At 35.6% G+C, this 6783-nt stretch overlaps 1 pseudogene; it reads left to right on the plus strand.

Moving 5' to 3' along the window:
• Positions 1 to 629: 629 nt before the first annotated feature.
• LOC110202266 (importin subunit alpha-1 pseudogene) lies at positions 630 to 1765 on the plus strand (annotated as a pseudogene).
• Positions 1766 to 6783: the final 5018 nt, after the last annotated feature.

The following is a 6783-nucleotide window of genomic DNA, read 5'->3' on the forward strand; positions in this document are numbered from 1 at the left end:
TTATAGTGATATATTACAAAGATCACAACCAGGTGTGATTTAAAACAGGAAGGCAGGCTGGTTCAAGATCAGGAAAACTATCAGCATAATTGACCATATCAAAAACAAAAAAAAAATGATTATACTGCAGATGCAGAAAAATTATTTGACAAAATGCAATGTGCATTCCTACTAAAAATACCAGAAAGCATTAGAAACCAATAGAACTTTTTTCTTAAAACGGTATCCACCTAAAACCAAGAATAAACATTATCCCTAATGGGAATAAATTTAAAAACTTCCCCAAGATAACAGAAGTGCAGCAAGGATGTCCATTATCACACCTATTATTCAATATTATATTAGAAATGCTATCTGTAGCAATAAGACAAGAAAAAGAAACTGAAGGAAACAGACAATGAGATAACAGAACTACTATTCTTAGCAAATGGCATGATGGTATACTTAGAGAACTATAGTGAATCAACTAAAAACCTAGTAGAAAAAAATCAACAATTTTAGCAGTTTCAGATTTTAAATTAAACCAATGTAAATCATCAGCACTTCTATATGCTATGCAAAAAACTCAGCAATAAGAGATAGAAAGAAAAATTCCATTTTAAATAACAACAGGCACACTGCTTTTGGGGATGAGCAACTTTCCTGATATTGCTGCTTCTCCTCTGCAAGAAAACTGAAATAACCAGGGTTCTGCAGTTTGCTCTGTTGAAGATATTGTCAAAAGCATAAGTAGCAATAATCTGGAGGTTCAACTGCAGGCTACCCAAGCTGCTAAGAAACTACTTCTACGGGAAAATAGCCTCCCAAAGACCAAATAATTGAGGCTGGTATGATTCAAAAGCTTATAGGCTTCTTGGGCAGGACAGATCATAACCCTATTCAACTTGAGTGTTCTTGGGCACTTACTAACATTGTTTCTGGAACGTCAAACCAAGACAGGGCTGGGGTAGATAGAAGAGCTATACCTGCATTCATTGCCTTATTGGCGACTCCTCAGGCTCACATCAGTGAACAGGCAGTGTGGGCTCTGAGAAACATCACAGGATCAGCCTACAGGGAGGTACTTGTCGCGTATGGTGCAATAGACCCTCTTTTAGCTCTGCTTTCAGTTCTTGATATGTTATTAGCATATGATTACATAAAAAATCTTACTTGGACACTTTCAAATCTTTGTCATAACAAGAATCCTACTCTACCAATAGATGCTATTGAGCAAATTCTTCCTACCTTTGTTAGTCTTTTGTATCATGATAATCCAGAAGTTCTAGGAGGTACCTGTTGGGCCATTTCCTACCTCATAGATGGCTCAAACAACAGGATTGAAGTGGTTGTGAAAAATGGAGTTGTCCCACAGCTAGTGAAATGTCTAGGATCTGGTGAATTATCAATAGGACTCCTTCCTTTAAGGGCTATAGGAAACATTGTTGCTGGAACAGATGAACAAATTCAGATTGTAATAAATTCAGGAGTGCTTGCTGTCTTTCCTAGCATGTTTACTCACTCCAATACCAATATCCAGAAAGAGACTGCATAGAGCATGTCAAATATCACAGTTGGCTGTCAGGACCAAATACAGCAAGCTGTGAATTATGGACTAGTTCCACACTTGGTTGGAATTCTGTCAAAGGGAGACTTTAAATCACAGAAAGAAGCTATTGAAAAGTATCTCTATGCAGAAGAAGATCAGAATGTTCTACCAGGATCTGTCTCTGATGGCTATACCTTCCAGATTCAAGATGGCATGTCTGCGACTTTGAACTTTTAGATTTTACAGTCAAATCTTCAAGTCTCATATACCTTGCTGTTGGTATAATTTTATCTCACTGTCTCTCCACTTTGATATTTTTTAATGTGGCTTTTAATGTAGCACTAATGCATACTGTGTACTGTGTAAATACTGTATCAATCCTCTACCCTCAATGGTGTTCTTATCTCTGTGTGGAATTTCCTATCTTGCATTGTCCTGTAAATTAAAAAAAAAAACAAAACACCTTAATTCCACACTTTGCCTTACTTTAGCCTGCTTAATTTGTCACATTTTAAATGGTTACTACCTTTTAGTCCAAGAAAAATGAGAGATTCTATTCTCTTTTTAAAATTTGATATACTTTTAGTTTTCAATATTCACTTCCATAAGATTTTGACTTTTAAATTTTCTTTTTCTCCCACTTCTTCCTCCCTTCTCCACATCAGCAGACGGTGTACAATCAGACATAGGCTGTACACATACATTCATATTAAGCATATTTTCCCATTAGTCATGATGGAAAAAACAATTAGAACTAATGGGAGGAATGACAAGAATGAAGCAATAAAACAAAACAACAAAGGAAAAGGAGAGCAAATAATATGATTCCATCTGCTTTCAGACTCCATATTTCTTACTCTGTGTGTGGATAGCAATTTCCATCATGAATCTTTTGGAGGTTGCCTTAGATTCTTGTATTACTGTGAAGAGCCAACTCCATCAAAATTAGTCATCCCATAATGTGGCTATTACTATGAACAATGTTCCCCTGGTTCTGCTCATTTCATTCTACATCAGTTCACATAAGTCTTTCCAAGTTTTTTTTGAAGTCAGCCTCCTCATCATTTCTTTTTTTCTTTTTTTTTAAATTTTTAACATGTGTTTTTAAAACTTAGGTTACAAATTTTCTCCCTTCCTCCCTTCCCACCCACCCTCATTGAAAAGGCAAACATCTCTATACAGGTTATTGATGTGTAGTCATGCAAACACTTCCATAGTAGTAAGGTTGTGAAAAGCTAAGTATATTTCCCTTTATCCTGTCCTACCTCCCATTTATTCTATTCTCTCTTTTGACCCTGTTCCTCCTCAGAAGTGTTTGCTTCTGATTATCCCCTCCCCCAATCTGTCCTTCCCTCTATCAACCCCTTGCTCTCTTGCCCCCTTCCCCATTATTTTCCTGATTTCCATACTCCATTGTGTATGTTATTTTCTCCTAAAGCCAAATCCTATGATAATAAGATTCACTCATTCCCTCTCATTTTCACCCCTCCACCATAAAAGCCTTTTCTTGTCTGTTTCATGTGAAATAATTTACCCCATTTTACTTCTCCCTTTCTCCTTCTCCCAGTACAATCCTCTCTTACCCCTTAATTTATTTTCCAGATATCACCCCTTCCTGTTCAACTAATTCTGTGCCCTCTATCTATCTATCTATCTATCTATCTATCTATCTACCTATCTATCTATCCATACATATATTTTTCCCCTCCCACTACCCAAATACTGGCAAAGGACTCATGAGTTACAAATATCATCTTTCCTTGCAAGAATGTGAACAGTTCAACCTTAATAAGTCTCTTATGATTTCTCTTTCCTGTTTACTTCCATGTTTTACTTGAGACTTGTATTTGAGAGTCAAATTTTATATTAAATTGTGGTCTTTTCCTCAGGAATGCTGGAAAGTCCCCTATTTCATTGAATGACCATTTTTTTTTTACCCTGAAGGATTATACTCAGTTTTGCTGGGTAGGTGATTCTTAGTTGTAATCCTATCTTCTTTGCCCTCTGGATTATCATACTCCATGCCCTGTGGTCCCTTAATGTAGAAGCTACTAAATCTTGTGTTATTCTGATTGTGTTTCCACAATACTTAAATTGTTTCTTTCTGGCTGCCCGTGATATTTTCTCCTTGACCTGAGACTTCTGGAATTTGCCCACAATATTCCTAAGAGTTTTCCTTTGGGGATCTCTTTCAGGAGGTGATTGGCAATTCTTTCCATTTCTACATTGCCCTCTGTTTCTAAAATATCAGGGCAGTTTTCCTTGATATTTTCTTGAAAGATGATTTCTAGTCTCTTTTTTTTTGATCATGGCTTTCAGATAGTCCAATAATTTTTAGGTTCTCTCTCCTGCATCTATTTTCCAGGTCAGTTGTTTTTCCAAAGAGATATTTCATATTCTCTTCTATTTTTTTCTTCTTTTGGATTAGTTTTACAGTGCCTTGATTTCTCATATAGTTACTAGCTTCCAACTACTCCATTCTAATTTTGAAGGAAGCATTTCCTTCAGTAAGATTTTGACTTCCTTTCCATTTGGCCAATTTTGATTTTTAGGGCTTTCTTTTCCTCATTGGCTTTTTTGACCTCTTCAGCCATTTAGGTTAGGCTATTTTTTAAGGTATTTTTTTCTTCAATATTTTTTGGGGGGTCTCTTTTAGCATCACTCTCAGTTTTTCCTCTACTTCCCTTACTTTTTTCTCAAAATCCTTTTTGAGCTCTTCCATGACCAGGGAACAATTCATATTTTTCTTGGAGGCTTTGAATGTAGGAGCTTTGGGTTTGTTGTCTTCTACTGGTTGCATGTTTTGATCTTCTTTGTCATCAAAGTAAGATAATATAGTCTGACTCATTTTGCGCTGCTTGCTCATGATCCAAGCCAATTACTTTAGTTATAAACTCTTTGTTAAGGTAGGGAACTGTTTCCAGTGTGGAGAATGTACTGTCCCAAGCTTCAGGGGTTTTGTGCAGCTGTTTTCACAGATACTTCTAGGGACCTGTAAATTTTCACTTCTTCCAAGGTGGTATGATCAAGGGTGAGGTGTTTACTCCTTTCCTGGCCTGTCCTTCAATATTGTCTGATATTGAAAGCTCCAATTCTATTTTCCCATGCTGTTCAGGAAATAGCCAATAAGGGGATGGGATTAGCATTTGTTAAAAAGTTATAAAAAAAGAAGCGTCTTTTCACAATGCTGAAGTTACTAAACATCTTTTAAAAAATGTTAGCATTTTAAAATGTTTTTAATGTTATATTTCCTTTTAAAACTCATTAAAGAGAAACAAAATCTTAAGCAGGGAATATCAAAGTTGGCCTCCAATTGCTCTTACAGACTCTTTGCCAGTCTTTTCTTGAAAATATTCTTTAATTTTTAACTTGGTTGCCACAAAAGTGCTAATGCAGTAACTTTGTGTTGAAGAAGTATAATGGAAAAATTAACTTGCTTAATTAATACAAATAAAGTAGATATAAACAATTAGGAAAAATATCAGTTACTTATGGGTAGGCTGAGTTAATATAATAAAATGACAATTCTACTTATGCTAATTTAGTTATTCAGTGCCATACAAATCAAACCCCCCAAAAAATATTTACAGAGTTAGAAAAAATAATAACCAGATTCATTTGGAAGAGCAAAAGGTCCAGAATATAAAGGGAACTAATAAAAAGCAATGCGGGGGAAAGGGCCTAGACATTCCAAATCCTAAATTATATTATAAAGCAGAAATCATCAAAATTTCTTGGTAGTGGCTAAGAAATAGAGTGGTGGATCGGTGGAATAGGTTAAGTATGCAAGACACAGTAGTCAGTGACTATACTGATCTATTATTTGATAAACCCAAAGACCCCAGCTTCTGGGATAAGAACCCACTCTTTGACAAAAACTGCTGGGAAAACTGGAAAGGAATATGACGGAAATTAGGCATTGATCAAAATCTTACACCATATACCAAAATAAAGTCAAAATGGGTTCATGATTTAGATATAAAGGCTGATACTATAAGCAAACTAGGAGAGCAAGGAATAGTTTACCTATAAGATCTGTACAGAACAGAAGAATTCATGACCAAAGAGGAGATAGAGTGCATTACACAAAAACAAAATGGATAACTTCAATTACATCAAATTAAAAAGTTTTTGCAGAAACAAAGCCAATGCAACTAAGATTAGAAGGAAGGTAGAAAATTGGGAAAGAATTTTTACAACCAGTCTCTCTGATAAGGGCCTCACCTCTAAAATATATAGAGAATTAAGTCAAATTTAGAAGAATACAAGTTATTCCCCAATTGATTAATGATCAAAGGAATTGAACAGGTAGTTTTCAGATGAAGATATTAAAATCATCTGTAGTCACATGAAAAAATGCTCTAAATCACTATTGATTAGAGAAACACAAATCAAAACAACTCTGAGGTACCACATCACATCTATCAGATTGGCCAACATGACAAAACAATAAGACGATAAATTTTGGAGAAGATGTGGGAAAATTGGAACACTAATGCATTGTTGGTGGAGTTGTGAAATGATCCAAGCATTTTGGAGAGCAATTTGGAACTATACCCAAAGGGCTATAAAAATGTACGTACCCTTTGACTCAGCAATAGCACTTGAAGTGGAATATCTCAGAGAGATCATACAAATGGGAAAAGGACCCACATGTGCAAAAATATTCAGGCCGCTCTTTTTATGGTGGCAAAGAATTGGAAATTGAGAGATGCCCATCAATTGGAGAATAGCTGAGCAAGTGGTGGTACATGAATGCAATGGAATACTATTGTCCCATAAGAGATGATGAGCAGGCAGACTTTAGAAAAACCTGGAAAGATTTATATGCTCTGATGTACAGTGAAGTGAGCAGAACCGTAACATTGTATACAGTAACAGCCACATTGTGGGATGCAAAAATCTAAGAAGTCTCAGTAATGCAAGAATGTAAGACATCTCCAAGTATCTCATGATGGAAAATGTCATCCACATTCAAAGAAAGAATTATGAAGTTTGAATGCAGATTGAAACATACTTATTTGCTAATTTATTTTCTTCTGTTGTGATTTGTTTCCTCTTTCTGGTGGTTCCTCCTATTGGTTCTAATTCTTACTTTTAACATCACTAATGTGAAGGTGTGTTTTGTAGGGATGAATATGTATAGCCTATATAAGATTACATGCCATTTTAGAGAGGAAGGTGAGGAGGTAGGGGAAGAAAAATTTGGAACTCAAGACCTTATGGTGGTGATTATTGATAAATCAAAATAAGTT

This window comes from Phascolarctos cinereus, unplaced genomic scaffold (assembly GCF_003287225.1).
Source record: "Phascolarctos cinereus isolate Bilbo 61053 unplaced genomic scaffold, phaCin_HiC Scaffold_7;HRSCAF=346, whole genome shotgun sequence".
NCBI lineage: Eukaryota > Metazoa > Chordata > Mammalia > Diprotodontia > Phascolarctidae > Phascolarctos > Phascolarctos cinereus.